Genomic DNA, 26326 nt, shown 5'->3' with positions numbered 1-26326 from the left:
CTATCCACAACAACAAAAATAGAATCCCTCCCCTTCTTAGTCCTAGGCAACCCCAAAATAAAGTCCATAGAAATGTCAATCCAAGTTCTTTTTAAGAATAGCACGCAAAAGTGTTCCCAAAGTTCTATTGACAACTAAAGTTTGTCCATCCGTTTGAGGATGACAAGTAGTAGAAAACAACAATTTTGTGCCAAGTTTAGCCCATAAAGTCTTCCAAAAGTAACTCAAGAATTTAACATCGCGACCAGAAAAAGTAGTTCTAGGCATGCCATGCAACCTAACAACTTCTCTAAAGAACAAATCCGCAATGTTTGAAGCATCATCGGTTTTATGACAAGCTATAAAATGTGGCATCTTAGAGAATCTATCCACAACAACAAAAATAGAATCCCTCCCCTTCTTAGTCCTAGGCAACCCCAAAATAAAGTCCATAGAAATGTCAATCCAAGTTCTTTTCAAGAATAGCACGCAAAAGTGTTCCCAAAGTTCTATTGACAACTAAAGTTTGTCCATCCGTTTGAGGATGACAAGTAGTAGAAAACAACAATTTTGTGCCAAGTTTAACCCATAAAGTCTTCCAAAAGTAACTCAAGAATTTAATCATCGCGACCAGAAACAATAGTCCTAGGCATGCCATGCCACCTAACGACTTCTCTAAAGAACAAATCCGCAATGTTTGAAGCATCATCGGTTTTATGACAAGCTATAAAATGTGCCATCTTAGAGAATCTATCCACAACAACAAAAATAGAATCCCTCCCCTTCTTAGTCCTAGGCAACCCCAAAATAAAGTCCATAGAAATGTCAATCCAAGTTCTTTTTAAGAATAGCACGCAAAAGTGTTCCCAAAGTTCTATTGACAACTAAAGTTTGTCCATCCGTTTGAGGATGATAAGTAGTAGAAAACAACAATTTTGTGCCAAGTTTAGCCCATAAAGTCTTCCAAAAGTAACTCAAGAATTTAACATCGCGACCAGAAACAATAGTCCTAGGCATGCCATGCAACCTAACGACTTCTCTAAAGAACAAATCCGCTGTGGGGACCCGGGCTCTAACTCAATTCTTTTGGGATTTAATTGGATCTTTGTTCGGAAATGTGGGTCAAAATTTTTGCTTTAGACATTAATTTAAATATAATAACTAAAGCATAACATATCTCGATAGGAACTAATGTACATACAAGTCTGTTCGTACAAACATACACTAGTGTTCAAATGACAACTACAAACATAAGTGCTACAAGTCTGGTAGAAACACTAGAAATCTTCCGCGCCCGAGATATCCACGCTATCATCATCTCTCATCTAGCTCGTGACCCCGATCCTGCCCCACCTGTTGCCATGCACACATACAGACACGACAACAGCCGGATAACTCCGGTGAGAACATATCCCAGTATAAAACATGGATGCATGCAATGTAAATATCATGTACAAATGCATAGCATAAATCAAGTAACATGAATGTAAATCTAAACAGGTAGAAGGATACAAATCTGTATTCAACATTTAAATCTTGACTCGACTCTTTTCTAATCTAGGGATCCCGGTGTGAATAAGACGGTCTGTCACCTACCCAACCACTCGAGGTAACGGTACGTCTTATTCCTAGACTTCGGTCAACTCTGTATCGAGGGTCTACACATATAGCAAATCTGCTCCTATGCGTCGATACACCGAAACGTCTAGTTTTGGCAAATCTGCCAATATCTCCTATCTCAGGACTCGAATAGAAATCAATAAACAAAGCATTACATAATCAATGTAATAACAATCTAGTATGTGATTTAGGGAAACTCGTATCAAATCTGAATCGAGTTGTGCAATCCCGTGACCACATGAATTATACCTTTCTTGTCGCACTGTCTATCGAGATCTTGAATCAAATGTCAAACCTGTTACTTCAAATCTGAAATGGCGATATACAAATGTTCTATATCAAACCACAACTCAAGCAAATCTTGGAATAATCAATAATCAGTCTTGCTACAAATTGACGGCATAACGGCGTATTCTCGCAATACCGATCAACTCAAACAATAATACACAATCATAATTCATTCCCAACAACTCATAATCTCATCTACACCTCAATCCACCAGCTAGAATCTGTAAAATCTTCACATAATACATGCTGGAATTTCGAACAAAAGCATACGATATCCGAAAATCAATCTGATAACGAATCTACGATGCTCGATATACCAAGAACACATATTTCTAACAAAATCATAATTTCCCCAATACATAGATTTCGAACCATGCTGAAAAGGAGATATACTTACATCCTTTTGAAGCTAGTGAAGCAAGGAACTCAAATCTATACTTGGACTAGAATTTGGATGGGTAAATCTTGCACAAAATGATTTCTAAGCCATGAAGAAATTGAGATATCTAAGCTTGCTCTCGGTTCATCCTTGCTGAAAGTGGAGAAGAGTGATTCAGCATCAATCCATATATATATATACATGCCATGTGTCAACATTAAAATCAAAGGTGGCAATCTCGCATGCAGATCGCGGGTGCGGTGTCTCAAGAGCGCGGGTGCGCTATGCTCACGGCGAATTAATCTAACATTGCAGCACCTAGACCGCGGGTGCGGTCCTTACATGACCGCGGGTGCGGTCTCACACCGCGGGTGCGGTCGTGCTAACACCGCGGGTGCGGTGTCTGTTCGCACAATTTCACTAATTTCCTCTCAATGCACTGCGGGTGCTGTATCTCTAACACCGCGGGTGCGGTGTGGCTTCGGCCATACTTCAAAAATTCCACTCTAAATGTCATGCATTCTCATGGTTTCAAATCTCACATTGATGACAACGGATAATTCTCGAGCCTTACATTTCTCCCCCTCTTAGATAATAGTTCGTCCTCGAACTTATAAACCAGTAATCACATCAGTATACACAAAACAGTAAAATCAAAGCGGGAAGAAAGACTCACATCATAAGAATAGCTCGGGATGCCTCTGTCTCATCTCAGACTCTGTCTCCCAAGTTGCTTCCTCGATGCCATGACGACTCCATTGAATCTTCACTAACGGAATAGTCTTCGTCCTACTGTCGTTTAATACTGGTTAGTTGAGAACATACAGAATAAGACATGTATATTATGTTTGTATGTTGTAAATGAAATAAAGATTGTTGCTTGTTTAATTACATTTGATTAAATGTAAAAGCGAAAAATTGACCCACACTTTAGAATAACGATCCATTTAATCCCAAGAAAAAGAGTTAGAGCTCGGGTCCCCACCGCTAATCCTTTTGATTTCAGATATGCCTCCGAGAAGAATGCCAGAACAGGGGAGTACCTCGAATCCTCCCATGGATGTGACCCCCACACCAATGGAGAAATTATTGAAAAGATTTCAATCTTTCCGCTCACCGACTTTGAAAGGTACAGAGAATTCCGTGGAATGTGAAAGTTGGTTGGACGATATTGAAGCAATGTTTGAATCTTTGGAGTATACTGAGGAAAAGAGGGTGAAACTGATCGGACACCAGTTGCACGATGTTGCTAAACACTGGTGGATTACGACTAGACGGGCATTGGAACAACGAGGTACGGCCATTACCTGGAATGTGTTTAAGTCTGAATTCTATCTACGGTTCTTTCCAGTATCTTATAGGAAGGACAAGGGAGCCGAATTTGCAAACCTGAGACAAGGCCAGTTAAACATTGAGGACTATGTGGCTAAGTTCTCTACACTGCTTCGATTTGCTCCCCATGTAGCTGAGCATGATGAGGCCATTGCGGACCAGTTCATAAATGGCCTGAATCCTGAAATCTTCACCCTGGTGAATACCGGGAGGCCAAACAATTTCACCGATGCCTTGAATAGAGCCAAGGGAGCTGAAGCCGGTCTGATGAGACAGAGAGAGGCTTCGTTGGTGCTTCCAGTACCGGGACAACAACAACCACCTCCTCGATTTGAAGGTCGCAGCAGCAGTAGCAGGAAGAGGGATTTCTTGAAAGCTGGAGGGAAGCAATTCAAGAAATCAGGAACTAGCTCGTCCAGTTCGAGTGGCTCTAGACAGATCGGTCAGGGCCAGAGTTATACAAGACCGTACTGTGGTACGTGTGGAGGGAGGCATTCCACAGATCAGTGCCGAGGAGTGGTTGGCAGCTGTCGTATTTGTGGACAGCAAGGACACTTTGCTCGAGTGTGTCCTCAGAGGAGTGCCCAGGGATCACAGGCAGCTGAGTCATCGGGATCAGTAGCTCAGGCAGGTAGACGACCGTCTGATGTGCATACTTTTCGGCCAGCACCGCCTACTCAGTCACAACAGAGGCCAGGAGGGGGCCAGACAGTGAGCCACCTCCGAGACAACAGGCCAGAGTTTTTGCTTTGACCGAGGAGCAGACACAGGATGCACCTGATGATGTTGTGGCAGGTAACTGTTTTATTTCTGGTTATCATGCATATGTATTGATTGATACTGGTGCATCTCATACCTTTATATCTGAGCGATTTGCGTTGATGCATTCTTTGCCTATTGAGTCATTGTCTGCAGTAGTGTCTGTCACGTCTCCGTTAGGGACAGGATTGATATCAGTGAAATCTGTTAAATCGTGTATACTGCAGTACGATGGGCATATGATTGAGTTAGACTGTATTGTGCTTGGTTTATCTGATTTTGATTGCATTATCGGTATCGATATGTTGGCCAAGTACCGAGCTACAGTTGATTGTTTCCACAAGATTGCTCGATTCAGACCGGAAATGGCTGAGGAGTGGAAATTTTATGGTAAGGGTTCTCGTGCCAGAATTCATTTGATATCTGCAATGAATATGACTCGATTATTGCAGAAGGGAGCGGATGGATTCCTGGTATATTCAGTTGATTTACTGAAATCGAGCCCATCATTGGCGGATTTGCCAGTGGTGTGTGAGTTTGCTGATGTCTTTCTAGATGAGATTCCTGGATTGCCTCCGATTCGAGAGATAGACTTCAGCATTGAGTTGATGCCAGGAACAGTTCCGATTTCGAGAGCTCCATACCGGATGGCACCGATCGAATTGAAAGAACTGAAAGAACAGTTGGAGGATTTACTGGCCAAGGGGTACATTAGACCGAGTGTGTCTCCTTGGGGTGCTCCAGTACTGTTCGTGAGGAAGAAAGACGGGTCGATGAGACTTTGTATCGACTACCGGCAGCTGAACAAGACAACGGTAAAGAATAAATATCCATTGCCTCGTATTGATGATTTATTTGATCAGTTGCAGGGTTCATCTGTATATTCCAAGATCGATCTGAGATCTGGATATCATCAACTGAGAGTCAGGGACTCTGATATCTCTAAGACATCATTCAGAACCAGGTATGGACACTATGAGTTTATTGTCATGCTTTTTGGTTTGACGAATGCACCGGCGGTATTTATGGGATTGATGAACCGCGTCTTTCAGAAATATTTGGATGATTTTGTTATCATATTCATTGATGATATATTGATTTATTCAAAGAATATGATTGAGCATGTTAATCATCTGAGGACTGTGTTGAGAATTTTGAGGGCAGAGAAACTGTATGCTAAATTGTAGAAATGCGAATTTTGGCTGAAACAAGTTGTGTTTTTGGGTCACATTATATCGGGAGACGGTATATCGGTGGATCCCAGTAAGGTTGAAGCCGTGATTTCTTGGCCGAGACCTACATCTGTGCCGGAAATTCGCAGTTTTATGGGTTTGGCAGGATATTATCGTCGATTCATTAAAGATTTTTCGAGTATTGCCAAACCGATTACGCAGTTAACTCAGAAGAATGCTCCGTTTGTTTGGTCAGAAGACTGTGAATCCAGTTTTCTGGAATTAAAGAAGAGATTGACCAGTGCCTGTGTTGACGATTCCTTCAGGTACTGGTGACCTTGTCGTTTATTGTGATGCATCTCACCGAGGATTAGGTTGTGTTTTGATGCAGCGGGGGCATGTGATTGCCTATGCCTCGAGACAGCAGAAACCCCATGAATCTCGTTATCCAATTCATGATCTTGAATTGGCAGCCATAGTCTTTGCACTGAAGATATGGCGACATTATTTGTACGGTGAGAAATTCGAGATTTATTCTGATCATAAAAGCTTGAAATATCTGTTTTCACAATCAGAACTGAATATGAGACAGCGAAGATGGCTGGATTTACTGAAAGACTTTGATTGTGAAATCAAATATTATCCAGGGAAATCCAACGCAGCAGCAGATGCGCTAAGTCGAAAGGTATGTGCACTATCCTTATCGACGATAGGTGTTTCGAATCTGATAGAAGACTGCTGTTTGTCTGGATTAGCTTTTGAAACAGATCGTCAGCCTCCGATATTATGTGCGATTCGAGCTGAACCAGCATTGATATTGAAAATCAAATAGGCACAGAAAAGTGATCAGAACGTACAGAATTCGATTGCTATGGTTAGAGCTGGACATCGATCGGAATACCAGGTTCAAAATGGTATTTTGTATGTGAATAATCGTATTTTTGTGCCGAATGTTTCAGAATTGAGACAGCGAATACTGTCAGAAGCGCACAACAGTCGTTTTAGCATTCATCCTGGTGGCAGGAAAATGTACAATTATTTAAAGGCACAGTATTGGTGGAAACAAATAAAATCTGATGTGACTAAATTTGTAGCCAAGTGTCTGAATTGCCAGCAGGTGAAGGCTGAAAGAAAGAAACCAGGAGGATTGTTACAGAGTTTATCCATTCCTGAATGGAAATGGGATCACATTTCCATGGATTTTGTGACGCAGTTACCGAGATCCTCCAGAGGTTGTGATGCGATTTGGGTCGTGATTGATCGATTGACCAAATCTGCATGTTTTATTCCATACAAAATGACCTACCGATATGATCAGATGTCCGATATCTATGTCCGGGAAGTGGTGAGACTGCACGGAGTGCCGAAGTCGATTGTGTCAGACCGTGATCCTCGGTTTACTTCGCACTTCTGGCAGTGTTTGCAGCAAGCTCTCGGTACGAAGTTACATCTGAGTACCGCATATCATCCTCAGACTGACGGGCAGTCAGAACGAACGATTCAGACACTGGAAGATATGTTGAGAGCTGTAGTGTTTGATTTTAGCACTAATTGGCAAGATGCATTGCCACTTTGCGAATTTTCGTACAACAACAACTATCAGACGAGTATTGAGATGGCCCTATTTGAAGCGTTGTACGGAAAGAAATGCAGATCCCCATTGTATTGGGATGATATCTCTGAAATTCCTGAGACTGGACCTGACATGATCAGAGATATGACTGAGAAAGTAAAGTTGATTCAGAAGAAAATGAAGGCAGCTCAAGACCGACAAGCCAAATATGCCAACCTTCGACGACGACCATTGGTATTTGAGACAGGAGACCGAGTTTTCCTGAAGATTTCTCCTTTCAGAGGTGTTGTCAGATTTGGCAAGAAAGGGAAATTGTCTCCACGATATGTCGGTCCATATGAGATCCTCGAAAAGATAGGAGTTCGTGCATATCGACTCGCATTACCGCCTTCATTATCTGGAATACATGATGTCTTTCATGTATCGATGCTGAGGAAATATCTCCCTGATGATTCTCACGTGATTCAGCCAGACGAGACCGAGCTGGATGAGACATTGAGTTATATCGAGAAACCGATCCGGATTATCGATCGTAAAGAAAAACAGCTCATAACAAAGATGATTTCTCTTGTGAAAGTTCAATGGACTCGTCATGGTGTTGAAGAAGCCAATTGGGAGACTGAATCTGATATGAGACAAGAATTCCCAGCATTGTTTCACTGATGTAAAATTTTATTACATTTCTTGTACAGTTTCTGTATATACTCCTTATTGATACGAATGAGATGCCTGTGATTTCGAGGACGAAATCGTATCTTAGGGAGGGAGAAATGTAATGCCCAGAAATTTAATCCTAGTAATCCGTAATTATTGATTTATAATTGATATGATTATGAAAGGATTAATCGGGACACGAAATAAGATTAAATATGAAGGGTGCAATCTTTGGACAGAACTAGTGGCGCCCGAGCGGTAAGAAGTGACCGCCCGAGCGCCAAAGTTCCATAGAAGCACGTCTTGGATAGAAGATGTGGCGCCCGGGCGGTAGTTTGTGACCGCCCGAGTGCCAAGATGCATTAGGAAAATGCTTCGGACAGAAAGCTTCGCGCCCGAGCGGTAAAGATTAACCGCTCGAGCGCCGATCAAGATACATGAAATTGTGCCACGTTTCTCTATCATGCAACGTTGGTATATATATATATATATATATATTTATATATATATATATATATACACATGCTAATCTTCCTCAAAAAGGGAGAACCGAGAAGTAGGGTCAGGAGAAAGTTCACAGAAAATCCTTGCGCCTTTTTTGAGAAATCCGTCTGTCTGATTTTGAATCCGACTTCGGTACTGAGTTCCTAGCAACGTAGGCTACAACTGGACGTAAGTTTTACTACGTTTTGACATGTTTTAGAATTATGATATTGTCATAATTGAATGGAACTCATATATGTTGTTCTTGACATGTTAGACATCATAGAATCGAAGTCAGATCAAGAAACGGACTGATTATAAAATTGTTATGAATTTTTAGGGTATATTGATTTATACCAGACAGATTTGAATTGTGATTGGATTACAGATTGTATTGGATATGGGTTATGGATTGTAACTATTATCTGGTGATATGGTATTGACGGGGATACTGAGTTTGTACCGTTATGCCGTTGATTTTGAATTAAATCCAGATTGATCAGATTTTTATTGATTTGAAAGGTATATTGACATGAGATTATTGGTATTGTCATTGTCAGACAGACTGTGAATTCAGGACTTCGACTGAGCCAGAAACCGACGAAAGAAAGGTATAAGTCAATGTGGTATTGGGAGATCGACTTGAGTCGGATTAGACTTGAGTTTCTCTAAATCACATACTTTACTTTATTACATTGATATTTGCATTGATTTGATTGATATACTTGTTCTCTTGAGTTATAGATTGCAGGTATCAGACGAGTAATCTTGTGACAGAAGTGCCTGATAGTGGTGGAATCACCACGGGCACATTGCACGATGTCTCAAGATGGAATATTAGCGATAGAGCTACAGTCCATGACGGTTAGGTCAGGACACCGGATGTTTGGTTATATCGAGTAATAGGATTGGAATTCTTCTATTACGGAATTCGATATAGGAACACCATATTTGGTTATATCGAGTAATAGGATCAAGGTTCCTTCTATTACGGAATTCGATATAGGAACACCACATCTGGAAACCGGGATCCCTAGACTAGGATTGAGTCTAGTCTGAATTGCAGAATTGTAATTATGTTTCAGATTTTGATACATATTACTGTTACCTGATTACATGCTTTATATTTGTTTATATGATTGCATGTTTCGTTGATTTATACTGGGATTTATTCTCAACGGAGTTATCCGGCTGTTGTCTTGTCTGTATGTGTACATGACAACAGGTGGGACAGGATCAGGGTCCAAGAGATGAGGAGAGATCGTGATTAGAGTGGAGGCTCCGGACTTGGATTGTATATAGGGGTTAAACACTTTATAGTAGTTGTTGAACCTTAGTTTGTACTGATTTGTAGACGGTACTGGACTTGTACTTTATTATATACTGATATGTATATTAGCTTGATTTCATTACATTCCGCATTTTAAAAAAAAAAATTAGACCCTGTTTTCTAAGTGATTAATTAGTCCCAATGATGATTAAGAACTTGATTAGCGTCCGGGTCCCCACAGGTTGTCACTTTGTGCCCCTCATTGCTCGAGATCCTGCTGAAAGATGAGACACTTCATTGATGGACTTCAACCTACCATCCGTCGTGATGTGATGATGATGCGTCCAGATTATTATGTTGTTGCCACTACTTATGCATTCCTATCCGAGCAAGCATGGAAAGATATTGATTTCGACATGCAACACAAAAGACATCAACACCAGCAGAATTCTCAGCCGAATAAGAAGCCATACATGGGGCCTCATAGACCTCAAGGGTAGCAAAAGCCCCAAGGGCAAGTGAAGAAGCCAGGACCATCAAAACCACCACAACCTGGAGCACCAAAACCTGTAGAGAGGCTACCATGCAAGGAGTGCAATCGCTTACTGTAACGTCCCGAAAATTTGAAGGTTCACGTGAACCACATGAATACAAGTTATTAAATTTCTTTAGTATTTTATTAAATTGTTTTAAAGCAGTAAATGAATGTTTATTTCATTAATTATGTGTTTAATTATTTTTATGCATTTTATGCATTATTTTTGCATGACAGAATTTATTTCATAAATTTTAAAGGTTCATGCTTTAATGATTTTTAATTTGCATTTCGCGCTCGAACGAGGAACGGAGACCGGGGAATTATCAGAAAAATTATTTTATTACACAGTTTATTTTGATTAATTAATTTAAGATGTTTTAAAGGCATTTTTCAAAAATGGGATTTTATTGGATATTTTTACCCGCAAGATTTTATTTTATCCGGTACGTAAATTTTATCGAAAAGTGTGGTACTTTTTGAGGGTTCGGCTAATATTTTCAAAAATTTTCCAACACGAAATATTTTTCGGGAGTGTGTTTGGATTTAATGGACCTATTTTTAAGCTTATTTGGCTTAAATATCTTTTTCAACTCTTAATTGGCAATTTAGGGCCCATTATATACTAAATTATTATTTAATTAACACCTTAACCTCAATTAACCTAAACATAATCCCTCCTACAGCCGACACCCTCCCCTCAGCAGGTTTTCCTCTCGGTTTCAGCACCCCCAACAGCTGAATAGCATCGGACTTGGCTTGTTCTTGCAGATAAATTATTTCGGCGCTTTCCCGTTGCTCATTTCTTCGTCGTTCTTGCGTAGAATTCATCAAGGCACGCATTGTATCTCTTCTTTACTCATCACACACTTTTTATATGCTGTTGAAGGTGTACATGAAAGAAAACTTTCGATCCCCCCTTGTGCATAAAAGATTTCGCTGATATATTGCATTTCTTGCATTATTTTGTTGTTCACTCATGACTTTTCTGGTTTGTGGTGTAAGGGGCTGCTGTAATAGGTTGACAGAGATCTGTTAAGGTCAAAGGTGATGAGATTTAGATGCTGGAGTCGAAGTTCGATCGGGGTCGTTGAGATTGTTGAGGGCCGATTGGAGTTGAGGCTTGTGTGGGGACTCGATTGGAAATTTAGTTGCCTCGGTTGTGCGAGGTTCATCCCCGGCCCTAGACCAGACCCTGGTGGGTCTGAGTCGTGGTCAGGGATTACCTGAACCATGCTGGAGTCGGTGGAAAAGTTGATCGAGCAAGGTTGAGTCGGGTAGGCCGCGGGTAGGAATTTTTGGGATGTTTCTCGGCTACTAGAAGATAGCAGCACGCATGGGGCTGAGTAGGTAGGTTCAGCAGGTTCAGAGGAGTCCTAGGGGGGGTCTAGGGAATGGTGGATCGTTGCTGGTCCCATTAGTAGAAGGCTAGGATCTCAAATATGGAAAGTGGTGCGCTAGGATGGGTTAGATTGGAAAGTGTCGCAACTCCAACAGCTGGTGGCCTACTGTTCGAAGGTTTAGGGGGTTGGTTTGGATGGTTTTAAGGCTATAAATGATTGTATTAGGTGTGGAAAAAAGGTTGGGAATAATATGGTTGAGTTTCGATTCAATTCGGGTTAAAACGGGACCCCGGTCCAAGTTTTAAAAATGAATCGGTTAATTTGTGAAATGAGCCCGGGTTTACGTCTAAGAATGATTTTAAATATGTTTTGGAACATTTTAAGGAGTTTGGTAAGCTTCGGATCAATTTTAGAGTTCTAGGGGTAAAACGGTAATCTTTGGGTTTCCAGGAGAAAAATGATTATTTTGCACCCGGGGTGATATTTTTGTTATGGCAGCGTCCTGAGCATAAATTTACTATATTTTAAATTTTTATGCATCATGATCACGATTTTTAAGATTTTATGAAAATGTACGTTGCATGCTTTATTTTAAGGAAAATTGCATATGTGCATGATTTTTATAAGTGATAAAAATGATGATATTTTGAATGATGGGAATTAGTTGTGGCTATCGAAGTATATGTAAATGTTTAAGACTTATATGTAAATGTTGATGATGAGGCCTAGGCACAGTGGATGGGTGATCCTGTCACTGATGTCCGACAGCCGCCGGGGTACCGCGGTTCTATGTATGATGGATCCATTGTAAATGATGATGCACGATAGTTACCTCTAATGAACTGAATTCACCAATGATAAATGATTAATGATGAATGATGAACGATAAATGATAAACGATGATTAATGATGAGCTGTTTTGACACGACACGTTTATGTTACGTTTTTAAAGTTCATGAAAATTATGTTGAGTATGGTATTTTTCACCGCTGTGTGCTATGTATATGTATTTGCTATTAACAGTGCAGGTGTGTTGAGCCTTTAGACTCAGTAGGCGTGTGTGATGCAGGTGAGCTTAATGATGAGGGCACAGGAGGTGCCGAACTCTGAGTTGGAAGACCTGGTGCGGTGACACGACCCGATGACCTTATATTTTCCGCACATTTATGATTTTATGTTTTGGAGAGGATATGAAAATTTTATACGCTGTTTTATCTAACAGTTTGATGTTAGGATTTCACTATTTTTATTACGTTATACTTATATTGGTAATTGTTTATGATGAATTTAAATGATGTTTTGATGATTTTTAAGATTTTGATTGGTTCATGCTTATGTATGATTTTGGGATGAGTTCGATTATTTTAAACTGCACTTTTTAGTGTCAAATATTTAAGATCATTTTTAAATGTTAAATTTTTCTATTTAATGTTATTTCAAAAATTTGAGCTTTTAAAAAAAAATTCCGTACTTTTAAAACGATAGATGTTACACTTACATTATGACAAGTGCATGTGGAGATCTTTTAGATGCTTCATATGTAAGGAGGAAAGGCATAAAGCTGCTGACTACCCAAAGAAGAATGCACCCACAGCGGGAAGAGCTTATGTTAGACATGCCGAGGAAGCCGGAGAGGAGCCAGACACGACTCTCATTACCGATAACCCGGTTATTTAACGTTTTTATATTGCTTTCATTCCATCGAATGTTAAATTGGTTATGAGATTTGAAATTGGGATCAAGAATTTGTGCATGATTGGATATTTTCGAAAACTTGAGGGACTATATTGCAAATAACCAAAATTTAAGGGACTAAAGTGCAATAATCGAAACCTATGGGACTAATGTGCAATTACGAAACTGCTGGGGCCAAAACGTAAATTTTCGAAAATATAAGGACCTAAAATGCAACTTTCGAAAAATTTAGGACCAAATGCAACATTCCGAAAAATGTAAGGTCCGAAATGACATTTTCGAAATATAAGGGACAAAAAAATCAAAATTCCGATAATTTAAGGGGTCAAATAGCAATGTTCGAATATTTTGGGGACTAAAATGCAAATTTCGAAAAATTGAAGGGTCAAAATGTAATTAATCAAAAATTATAAGGTGGAAATCTTGAATTTTCCTAGGAACAACAAGATCCAATCACTCATCTTCACTAATATTTGAGAAATTAATGATACAAATTCTTAAGCTTCCACACAAATAAATCTAAAAACGTTTTCGACACAAGGATGATATTCATTCTAGGTGTAGCTACATATGCATTACTGGATTCGGGAGCTACACACTCTTTCATATCCGATACTTTCGTTAAGCGACTGAATATTTCACCTGAGGATATGAGGTTGGATTTCAAGGTATCTATTCCTTCTGGTGACCTAATGATCACGTCTAGTATTGTGAAGAATCTGGAGCTTCATTTATATAAAGATGTTTTTCGGACAGATCTTATTGTACTCCCCATGTCTGAATTTGACATCATACTTGGTATAAATTGGTTATCAGCGAATGGATCTTTGATAGATTTTCGGCAGAGATCAGTGTCGATTCGACCGCCTAATGGGAAATCTTTTGTCTTTAAGGCAGCAAGGAACAAGCAAATGCCGCACATTATCACTTGCCTGTTTGCGAGGAAACTTATGAGATGAAGATGCCAAGCTTTTCTAGCATGTGTCACTATAGCACATGCTCCTATCATTTAGGAGTTAGAGGACGTTGATATTGTCAGAGACTTTCCTAGTGTCTTTCTGGAGGACGTTTCTAGCATTCCACCTGACTGTGAGGTGGAATTTTCTATTGAATTGATGTCGGGTACAATACTCATTTCTAAAGTACCTTATCGTCTAGCACCCACTGGAATGAAATAATTAAAAGATCATATTCAAGTACGTCCCTGTCAGTCCAGTACTGTGGTTTAGTCTGATCAAGCGAATTATGTTATGGGTCACTTGCTTTGAAACATCTTCTACGCAAAATGATGAAGCTATGTATGTTTAAGTATGCTCCAGTATGCAAGAACGTTTAAGAAATGTTTATGGCATGTCTAAGTATGTAAGTACGTATGTTCAAGTTGTATCATGCAAGTTCAAGTTTAAAGTATGTATGTCCTATTTTAAAGTTGCATGTGATCTTATTATGTAGTACTTGTTACTTCTAGTTTATACATGTTGAGTCTTTAGACTCACTAGACTTGATCGATGCAGGTGAGGATGTTTATGAGGAGACAGGAGGTGGGAACCAAGGAGCAGGCTTGGACTGAGCGGGAGGCTAAACCCGAGGACCGTCATGTTTTTAAGTTTTTATGAAAATGTTCAAACAATTTTGTCAAACTCCATTTTTAGACCTTTGTTTGCGAGAAATCATTGAGACGTACAATTATTTTATCGAATTTTGAACGTTCAGGTTTTATTTAAGATAATTTTTAATTTTTCCGCAAATTTTAAATAGTAAAAGTACGGTACGTTACAGTTGGTATCAGAGCGGTGTTCTTGTAAAGGGTTATGCCTACTGCCAGTCGCAAGAAGCTCACGAAGTCAAACCTCAAGTCTGTAAGTTTTAAAGTTTTGAATCATGTTATGTAGTAAGCGCATTGTCATGATTTCAGCCTGTTTACATTTTTGGGTTCAGAGTACGTGCATCTATGTTATTGTTATTATATATTCTTGCATAGTGGGTTTACATGTTGGGTAAATTTTTGGAACAGAATGCCTCCTAGACGTATGGTTGACCGGGAAACGAGGGATGAGGACAGAGAGCCTCGGAAGGAGAGGGGAGACGCTCCTCCACCTCCACCTCCACCGCCAGATATGCAGGAACAAATGCTTGCAGGAATGACTCAATTCTTCGCACAGTTTGCTAGGAACCAGACTGCAGTAGATGCGGGGGAGAGGCCCAGACCGGAAGCAGTGTATGAGAGATTTAGGAGGATGAATCCTAAGGATTTTTCGGGTACCACCGACCCGATGATAGCTGAGGGATGGATTAAGTCCATCGAGGTAATTTTTGAATTTATGGAACTGACCGATGCAGATAGGGTTTTGGTGTGCCACGTTCCTTCTGTCAGGGGATGCCAGACTATGGTGGGAGAGTGCATCAGTGGCAGTCAACTTATAGGTTTTGCCTTGGAATGGTTTCAAGGAGGTTTTCTACTCTAAGTACTTCACTGAAGAAGTACGTTCCCGTCTAACCAGGGAGTTTATGACACTGCGACAGGGAAACAGTAGTGTTGCAGACTTTGTGAGGAAGTTTAAGAGGAGGTGTCATTTCATACCCATGATAGCTAATGATGCCCAGAGTAAGCTGAGGCATTTCATGGAAGGATTGCGGCCGATCTTGCACCGCGATGTGAGAGTAGCTGGTCCTACTAGCTATGCAGTCGCTGTATCTAAAGCAATGGCAGTAGAGCAGGATCTGAGTATTATCGAGATGGACAGGCAGGGCAAAAGGCTTTACCAAGCACCACCGCAACACCAGCAGTAGCAGCATCAGAGACCTCAGTTTAAGAGGGCGTTTCAGGGGCCGCCGAGGAAGAAACCATATCAAGGACCGCCAAAGGGCAAAGGTCCAATTCAGCAGCAGGGGGCGCCTCAGAAGCCTGGTAATTTCCCAGTGTGTCAGAAGTGCAATCGCCAGCATCCTGGACAGTGCTTATGGGGATCCGACAAGTGTTTTAAATGTGGAGCTACCGACCACATGCTGAAGGAGTGCCCACAGTGGAAGCAGCCTACTCAAGGCAGAATATTCGCCATGCATGCACAAGAGGCGAACCCAGACACAACTTTACTGATAAGAAATATTTTCATTAAGAGAATAGCAACTCAGGCCCTGATAGACTCAGGTGCCACCCGTTCATTTATATCAGAAGTGTTCGCTAGTCACTTGGATATCAAGACCATTGGACTCGACGTGAATTATTCAGTAACCGTCCCATCAGGGGAAGAGCTGTCAGCTACTAGTGTGGGTAGACACATTGATCTAGAATTGCACGGCCACCTGGTGTATGCTGATTTGATCGTCTTGCCGATGCCAGAGTTCGACATTATTTTGGGAATGGACTGGTTGACGAAGAACAGAGTTCTGATTGATTTTCAGAGAAGGTCAGTATTGGTTAGACCGCCGGGCATGGAGCAGTTTCTTTTTGAGCCAGCCAGATGGAGGAGTTTCTCGCGCATGATCTCTTGCATGTAGACACAGAGACTTATTTCTAAGGGGTGTCAGGCGTTCTTGGCCAGCATCATTTTAGCACCTGATGTGCCCACTCCATCTATATCAGAGGTGCCAGTAGCCAGAGATTTCCCAGATCACAGGTCTTCCACGAGAGAGAGAGGTGGAGTTTGCGATTGACCTTACGCCAGGCACTATGCCAATCTCTAAGGCACCGTACCGATTAGCTCCAGCTGATATGTTAGAACTAACCAGCAGATTCAGGAGCTTCTCGACAAGGAATTTATCCGCCCTAGTTGCTCGCCTTGGGGTGCACCAGTGCTTTTTGTAAAGAATAAGGATGTAAGTATGAGGCTGTGCATCGATTACAGAGAATTGAACAAGGTAACAATCAAGAACAAGTACCCACTTCCTAGGATCGAAGACTTGTTTGATCAGCTTTGGGGAGCCACAATGTTCTCTAAGATAGATCTTCGATCAGGGTATCACCAGCTGAAGGTGCAAGATGCAGATGTGCACAAGACATCCTTCAGGACCAGATATGGGCATTACGAGTTCTTAGTAATGCCGTTTGGACTAACGAATGCTCCAGCAATTTTCAAATCATTTGAAGATAGTCTTGCAAACCTTGCAGAGTCGCAAGTTATTAGCGAAGTTCAGTAAATGTGAATTTTTGTTGGAGAAGGTAGTATTTTTGGGTCATATAATTTCTAGAAGCGGCATTGAGGTGGATCCAGCAAAGATAGCAACCGTTAAGGAATGGGTTGAACCGAAGAATGCATCAGAGATCTGCAGTTTTCTGGGTTGAGCCGATTACTACCGTAAGTTTATTCAGGGGTTTTCGTCGATAACCGTGCCACTCACTTCACTGACCAAAAAGAATGCTAAGTTTGTGTGGAGTGATGAATGTCAGAAGAGATTTGATACGTTGAAGCAAGCTCTTATTTCAGCGTCAGTGTTAGCCATGCCAATAGGGCAAGGGGATTTTGTGTTATACACCGATGCATCTGAGCTCGAGTTAGGCGCTGTATTGATGCAGCATGGTTGGGTGATAGCTTATGCGTCCAGGAAGTTGAAGGTGCACGAGAAGAACTATCCGACTTACGATCTTGAGTTAGCCGTGGTTGTCTTTGCGTTGAAGATTTGGAGACACTACTTGTATGGTGAGAAGTGTCAGATATTCACTGATCACAAGAGTCTCAAATATTTCTTCACGCAGAAGGAACTGAACATGAGACAGAGATGGTGGTTAGAGTTAGTGAAGGACTACGACTGCGAGATTAGCTACCATCCGGGAAAGGCTAATGTTGTCGCAGACGCCTTGAGCAGGAAAGTGGCAGTTGTAGCACAGTTGTCAGTACAGAAGCCTCTTCAGTCTGAGATTCAGAGATTTGATTTAGAAGTTTACCGCAAGGGCAGAGCTCCGAGGCTGTCTAATCTGACAGTCCAATCTTCTCTGCTAGACCGTATTCGTGCAGGTCAGACTTCAGATGAGCAATTACAGAAATGGAGACGGAAGGATGAAGCTAAGGGCAGTGTTCTCTACATAGTGTCAGATGGTATTGTGAGGTACAGAGATAGAATGTGGGTGCCTAGTGTTGGTTCGATTAGAGAGGATATTCTGACAGAAGCACACGCATCTCCGTATTCTATTCACCCAGGAGGTACCAAGATGTATAAGGACCTACAGATTCTGTATTGGTGGCCAGGGATGAAGAGAGACATCCGCAGATTTGTGTCTGAATGCCTCACTTGTCAGCAGGTGAAGGCAAAGCATCAGAGGCCAACAGGATTGGTTAAGCCACTCCCCATCCCAGAGTGAAAATGGGAGAATGTTACCATGGAATTTGTGGTTGGTTTGCCAAGGTCAAGTTATAGTGGATCGACTAACTAAGTCGGCACACTTCTTGTCAGTAAAGACGAATTTCTCCATGACGCAGTATGCAGAACTTTATATCAGGGAGATTGTTCGATTGCACGGGATCCCAGTTTCTATTGTGTCCGACAGGGAATCAAGGTTTACATCGTCCTTTTGGAAGAGCTTACATGCAGCCATGGGGACGAAATTGCTTTTAGTACAGCTTTTCACCCGCAGACAGATGGCCAGTCTGAGCGAGTGATTCAGATTTTGGAGGATTTATTGCGGGCCTGTATGATCGAATTCCAGGGGACTTGGGAATCAAATTTACCTCTAGTGGAGTTTACCTATAACAACAGTTTCCAAGCATCCATATGTATGGCCCCCTACGAGGCGTTGTATGGAAGGAAGTGCAATCACCAGTTCATTGGGATGAGGTTGGTGAAAGAGCAGAACTTTGTCCGAAGATAGTTCAGCAGACTGCATATGTGGTGGTCAAGATTCGAAACAGAATAAAAACCGCCCAGAGTCGCCAAAAGAGCTATTCCGATAAGAGGAGAAGAGACCTCGAATTTGCCGTAGGTGATCATGTTTTTGTAAAGATAGCGCCCATGAAGAGCGTTATGAGATTCGGAAAAAGAGGCAAGCTGTTATTTCTGCATCGATCTCGTCATATTATGTGTCTGTTAATTTTTATGCGTAAAATTTTATGTATGATGTTCGTTGTTTGAGCAGAAAATGGTTTGGTTCAGTTTTGGGATAATTTTTAGATCTGAAACTCGTTTTTGCTGTCTTTTTAAATAATGCGACTTTTCGGTCGTGATTTTGGAAAAACTTTCAAAACAAAAATTGTAGAAATTTTCGATGCCTTCGATTTGACAGTAAATTCGAAATATTTGGATAACAGTCGAGTGAGTTATGACGTTTTTCGTGGGACTGCTCAAACTGCGTTTTTCAGAAAATTTTGTATTGACGTGTTCTCGAGATTTTATTGTTGCAGGCTTCGTTGGGGATCGACGGTGATCGTTGCTGCATCTAGGTATGCTCAGTATGATGTTGGAATGTTAATTGTTATGTCGTTTAGTGTCGATAGGCACTCTAATGCATTAGAAGTCGTAGGGAACGAGTTGGTGTCAATTGCCACGTTTTGAATTGTATGTGTCGTAGGGTGGACGTCGTTGTTTTGGGCGCTTGTATGAATTTGGTTCGATGTTATGGCAAGTTAGGATGGGTCTCGGGGTGTCGGTTCATGGTCATTACAATCGAGTCTAGGATGATAAGCATTGCGTGTATTGGAATTTCGTAAGTTTGCTCGACCCGTAGCTACACGGACCCCCTCACGGACCATGGCACGGGGTCCGTGTCTTTGTCTCTTCTTGACTATCCTTTTTGCGAGAGTACATGGACCCCCTCACGGACCAGGGCACGGGGTCTGTGCCTTTGTTTCTTTTCGGTGTCAAATTTGCGAAGCTACCCGGACCCCTACACGGACCCTAGCACGGGGTCCGTGTCCTTCAAACTTTTCGGTAGGTCCTTTAGCGAACCTACACGGACCCGTAGCCGGACCTGGGCATGGGGTCCGTGTATTACCTGTTTTGGGAAAATTTTATTGTGTCTTGGAGTTTCACGTCTTGGGTTAGCATGAGGTTTTAAATGAGTTCAATTCCCGAGTGTCTTAGAATGTTTGTAAGTTATTCATTGAATCCGAGGTGAGCATAAATACCTACGTCTAAGTTTTGCAAGTTAAGTATGTGAAGTCATGTTATTATGTGCAGCAGCGGCCTCCAACCGAAGTCCAACGAATCTCTCAACGCCAAGTAAGTATGTTGACGTGCAAAAGAAAATATTTTCAAGTTTTTGAGGTATGCTAATTGTTTTGTGACCAAAGTATGAATGAGTTTGGAAGTCGGTGAACGTGGTCGAGGACCTCTCCACCCCGTTAAATTATGAACGTGTTTAGATAGAGGTTGGAAAGCGTTAAATCATGAACGTGGATCAATCAGCCCGTTATATTATGAACGTAGATCTCATGTATGTGGCAGTGGATACATCCCTGTGAGCCAGTACTGTGGTTTAGTCTGATCAAGCGAATTATGTTATGGGTCACTTGCTTTGAAACATCCTCTACGCAAAATGATGAAGCTATGTATGTTTAAGTATGCTCAAGTATGCAAGCACGTTTAAGTATGTACGTACATATGTTCCAGTTCTATCATGCTAGTTCAAGTTTAAAGTATGTATGTCCTATTTTAAAGTTGCATGTGATCTTATTATTTAGTACTTGTTACTTCCAGTTTATATATTTTGAGTCTTTAGACTCACTAGACTTGATCGATGCAGGTGAGGATGTTTATGAGGAGACAGGAGGTGGGGACCAAGGAGCAGGCTTGGACTGAGCGGGAGGCTAAAAACGAGGACCGCCATGTTTTTAAGTTTTTATGAAAATGTCCAAACACTTTTGTCAAACTCCATTTTAGACCTTTGTTTGCGAGAAATGGTTGAGACGTAAAGTTATTTTATCGAATTTTGAATGTTCAGGTTTTATTTAAGAGAATTTTTAATTTTTCCGTAAATTTTAAATAGTAAAAGTACGGTACTTTACAGGAATTCTTAGGCCACATCATTTCTAGTGATGGAGTCGAGGTTGATCCAAGTAAAGTAGAGGCAGTGAGAGAGTGGCCAGTACCGAAGAGCGTAACCGAGATCCGAAGTTTCTTGGGTCTAGCTCACTATTATCGAATGTTCATTCAAGGATTCTCATCTATTGTGGTGCCACTAGTAGAAAAATCGAATTTTACTTCGGCAAACGTTACTTCGATAATAATAAATTACGAAGTAATACATTACCAATAACTTCAGTAATAACACAAGCGAAGTAAAATAATATATTTTACTTCGGATGTTTAAAAACACGGGCTTCACTATATTTTTTTATTATATTTTACTTCGGCATATCAATGTTGATGAAGTAAAAAATAAAGAAAATAAATTTATACCGAAGTAAAAAGATGAACCGATAGTTTAATTAAAAATATTACACAACACACTACAAGAGAGAGAAAGTGAAACTCAAATCCCCAATCTCTTAACCCTTCCCCTACTCCCGTCAGTGTTGCGTCCCGACTCCAATCACCACTGTGTGCTGTCCGACCACCGGAGATCGAAGTGCAGTAGCCAGAAACCTAGTTCCCCTAACCTTGCGCCTCCTTCCCTGCCTCAGATTGGAAGAACTTGCGCGAGTGAGAGCCCTGTTTCAGTCTTTTTCCGTGCGCGAGTTTGTCCTCTATTTTCGGTGTCGATTTCTTTGTTTTTTAGTGGTTTGTTGTTGAGAAGTCAAAGCCCTAATGTTTTCCCTGTTATCCCTGCGATTTCCAGCCACATTTAGCTCCGTCCAGTCGCGATTCCAGCGAGTTTTCCTGCTAGATACAACCTTTGCACCATCTTGAGACCACCACTGCCCGTTCAACTTAGATTCTTGGTGCATTTTAGCTTGAATTCTAGTCTATAGTTCAGGTATACAAGCTGTCTGGATTCGAGTTTTTTTCCAATCCGATTTAATGGTTTTCTTTGCGTTAGTAGCATAATATTGACGCATTGTTGGGTTGTTATATGTCCAGCTAGTATCCGAGAATGAGGTCCCTCCTTTTGTATTTTTCCGACTTGTATATGGTGTGCATGAAACAAAAAAGGAGTTATATTATTTACTCGTAGAAAAATGACCATTTTCCCAAGTAGTATGCATAGGACATGTATGAAGAAGGGTTTATATTATCAACGTGATCTATGCTTTCAAAATGAATGCATTTAATACCGATTTATATTATCATTTGTTTCTTTATTCATGACCTTTCACTTTCCCTCATGTTGATGGTAGGATCTAAATTGCATATCAAAGCTTTGGCAGATTACATAGTTCCTTTTTTGGAATGCCTCGTATGTATTCTATAGCGAGACTTCTAGGATCTAGATCATTACCATGGCTCATCCGTGCATTGTTAGACCATGTGTCAAATAAGGTATTGTTATCTGATCCTTCATGAATTCGCAAATGGACATGTTTCGTTAAACTTTTATTTATTACATGATGAGTTTACCTCTGTTGCCGTATCATCTTTCATTGTTTGCTTGTTGATTTCAATGTATGTCTGCTGAATGAGTACAAGCAAATGCTGCTTAAAGCTATCAACTAGGATTATAAATTGGTTGCCTTTTGAAACGTGTGTAGTGATGGTGGCAACCTTTTTTTTTCTAACGTTGGGTTGTAGTTGCATGGCTTGTTGTTCAATAGCAGCAGTACTAGCATGAGAGATTTGACTGACGTCATGTATGTTTTCCTGTTTATTCTGCTCGCAGTTGTAGTTTTTGGGAAGGATTTGATTGTATAAAACTGCCTTTTTAATCTCACCTCCATCTATATTTGTAGATCTTGTACCTAACAACAGTCCGCATTTACGCAAGTCTGGAAGCCGATCTGTTGTGTTTGATGTTGGCGAGAGAAGATTTATCCTACACTTTCTTTTAGACGTGGTTTTTCTCCTTTTTCACTGATTTATTCCATATATTAACTATGTTATGATGTTATCTGCCAGGTACAAATGAACTGGGAAATAGTGCTGAAGAAGATTTCTTACATTCCATAGTGTCAAATGTAATGAAGGGTATGAGTTCACCGTTGCCAAGTGTAGCTATTATGCCTTCTCCTGTTCTGCTATGGAGATTCAAGGTATCACTATAACCAGGTTTATCGGGTTAGTTATAAATATAATCTGGTCTCAAGTGATCTTTCGATTTATAACCTTCTTTGAATTTTTAATTTCCCGGGTATATCAACAATCTTTCATAATTGAGGGAAAGAGTATTATGATGAGTACATTTGGATATTCTGAGGTCCATTTACTTTTTTCATATATTTTTTTGGGTTGCTTGAAGAAAGGGGAACCATTAACAGGAAAAATGAGGGAGATTAACGATTTTTATTTTTCTCACTTTTTAGTTTGATAAAGTAGGAAATTGTAATTCGGCTACATGAGTAGAATTTTCATCATACATCATTACATTAGAAAATTATGAAAACCAACCTGAATGAGCTAGATGTAAAAATAAAGTATATTTAGAATTTGGGACGATGAGAAGTTCAAAATAAATAAAAAAATTTAGTAATCTGTTCTAAAATTATGAAACAGAAAGTCTCTCTCTTTACATGGGCAAAATGACTGGATTTGCAGAGAACTTTAGCGTGGTCAACAACTTTGCGACACTCCTTGTTATCATCTTGTACATCTCACAATTCCAAAATTGTCAAAAGTTATGAATCCTATGGCCATTTGAAGTTTTATCAATATATCACTTTTTTGTTCAGGCTTTTGTTGTTCTAAACTCTTTGGAATCATACTCACCTTGACTATTGTGTTGCTCAAATCACTGCATCAATGACATAGAATTACAGCTTTTGTTTGAATAATATATCTTTTTGTCCATCGCGTCATTTTTAATCTTACTTTATGTTCATGTATTGCTGTTTTTCATATGGGTATTCATTTGTTGCAAGGTCAGTGTTATACCTTAAAATGAATGTACACATGCTGATGCATGCATTCGATGTCTCTAGTATGTCTTTGATATGTCTTGGTTGCATGTATTTTGATTGGATGACTAAACCTCAAAAGTTTTGCATGATATATACTTCATTTCTAGTTGGCTCCTATTGAGTTTTTTTATGAATGACATTGCAGATTGGATGGGATTCTGTCATGAGAATGAGTGCAGATCTGAGGGATTTATTTTTGTATGAGGCTTTTTTGTATTATAATCCACTTCTTCTTATGGTGAGTGAATACAGATTGGATGGGATTCTGTCAATTTTTATTTGAAATAGAAGAATCTAATGTATTTTCTTTTTCAAATTTCAGTTTGTAGGATGCATCAAGAACCAATATTACACCCAATCTCAATATGACGAGGTCAGAAGTGAATGGAGTGAATTTGTTTACTCCTATGTAGGTGCTTAAATGGATGATGTATGTTGGGGATAAATATTTTGTTTGTCATTGTGGATTTTTGGATATACTTTTGGTTTTGTTGATACATTTTTGGGTTATCTGTGGATTGATGAATATGTAATTGTGGATTCGTGGATATTCATCATTTTTAGATGGATAATTTATGAATTTAATTATATTAGTGTATTAACAATTACTTCATCAAAATAAAAAATAATGAAGTGTAACAGGTAAATTACTTCGTTGTTATTTGCAAATTGTGAAGTAACATAATATTAAATACTTCTTCAATAAGAAATCAGACGAAGTGATAGAATTAATTTACTTCAACATTGTTCTGTAAAAGCGAAGTTGTTTTGCGCAATTACTTCATCAAAATACAAATTATTGAAGTCTTTCGAACCACTTACTTTGTCACTAAATGTAAATTGTGAAGTAACATAATATAAAATACTTCAACAAATAGGATAAATGCTGAAGTTATAGATTATATTTACTTCAACAAATAGGATAAATTATGAAGTTGTTTGTGACTATTACCTCACCAAAATACATAACTACGAAGTCTTTCAGATGAATTACTTCGTTACCCAATGTAAATTGTGAAGTAAAATATTATAAACTACTTCGCTAAATAATAATTAAGACGAAGTTATATATAATATATTACTTCGTTACTTACAATAATCGATGAAGTAAAACACATTTCTTACTTCGGCACCGGTCCAATTTTGGACCGGTTTTCCTTCGAAAACCGGCCAAAGACTTCAGTATTTTCAATCATACAACTTCGGTTATTATGCGAAGTAAAAGATACATCTATTACTTCACGTCCATATACTTCAGCACTTAACTACCTTATTACTTCATTGAATACTCGAAGTAAAAAGCGATTTTTCTACTAGTGTGCCCATGACCGCCTTGACAAAGAAGAAAGCAAAGATTGTATGGGGATCCGAGTGCCAAGACTGTTTTGACAAGTTGAAGTAAGCTTTGATTTCAGCGCCAGTGTTATCTATGTCATCGGGCAAGGAGAGTATGTTCTGTATACCGATGCTTCGAAACTTAGTTTGGGTGCAGTTCTGATGCAAAATGATCGAGTTATAGCCTATGTGTCGAGACAGTTGAAAGTATACGAGAAAAACTTCCCAACTCATGATCTTGAGCTTGCAGCGGTAGTATTTGTATTAAAGATTTGGAGACATTACTTATATGGGGAGAAGTGAAAGATTTTCACCGACCACAAAAGTGTGAAAAACTTCTTCACCCAAAAAGAGTTGAACATGAGACAACAAAGATGGCTAGATTTGGTAAAGGACTACGACTGTGACATTAGCTACCATCTGGGAAAAGCTAATGTAGTAGCAGACGCATTGAGTCTAAAGGTAGCATTTATTACTCAATTATCACTTCAAAGACCACTGCAGTCTGAGATTTAGCGGTTTGAGCTTACAATGTATGCTAGGGGCGAGGCCCCTAATCTTACCACTTTGACTGTACAATCGACTTTGGGAGATAAGATCCGTGAGGGACAGTATGCTAATGAGCAATTGCAAAAGTGGAAAGTAAGAGATGAAGCCAAGGGCCGGAAGCTTTATTCTAAGGTGGATGGTATAGTTCGTTATCGAAATCGATTATGGGTTCCCAGTGACGACTCTTTGAAGTAGCTCTGTATGAAGGAAGCTCATGACTCGCCATATTCCATTCATCCTGGAAGCACGAAGATGTACAAAGATTGTAACGCCCCGAAAATTTAAGGGTCCACGCGAACCACATGCATTCGATTATTTAATTCATTGTGTATATTAATTAAACGTTTTAATTGCATGGATTAATTATGTTGTGCATATTTTCATGTTTAAAATATATTTCTACATTGTTGCATTAAATGTATTTTTTTAAAGGTAATTCTA

General features: G+C 39.9%; 1 long non-coding RNA gene across 3 annotated transcripts; it reads left to right on the top strand.

Moving 5' to 3' along the window:
* Nucleotides 1-21488: 21488 nt before the first annotated feature.
* LOC140838890 (uncharacterized) lies at nt 21489-24594 on the top strand. 3 transcript variants are annotated; one of them, XR_012119675.1, is made up of 7 exons: nt 21489-21706; nt 21790-21927; nt 22680-22738; nt 22838-22903; nt 23004-23962; nt 24147-24239; nt 24324-24594. It is a non-coding gene; the product is annotated as an uncharacterized lncRNA (long non-coding RNA). The 3 variants fall into 3 exon arrangements; XR_012119676.1 differs by lacking the exon at nt 22680-22738 and having other exon boundaries at nt 21489-21653; XR_012119674.1 differs by lacking the exon at nt 22680-22738.
* The last annotated feature ends 1732 nt before the right edge of the window (nt 24595-26326 follow it).

Source organism: Primulina eburnea, chromosome 8 (genome assembly GCF_022965805.1).
Source record: "Primulina eburnea isolate SZY01 chromosome 8, ASM2296580v1, whole genome shotgun sequence".
Taxonomy (NCBI): domain Eukaryota; kingdom Viridiplantae; phylum Streptophyta; class Magnoliopsida; order Lamiales; family Gesneriaceae; genus Primulina; species Primulina eburnea.
The sequence above is the reverse complement of the archived record's forward strand: the minus strand, read 5'-3'. Positions and strand labels throughout refer to the sequence as shown.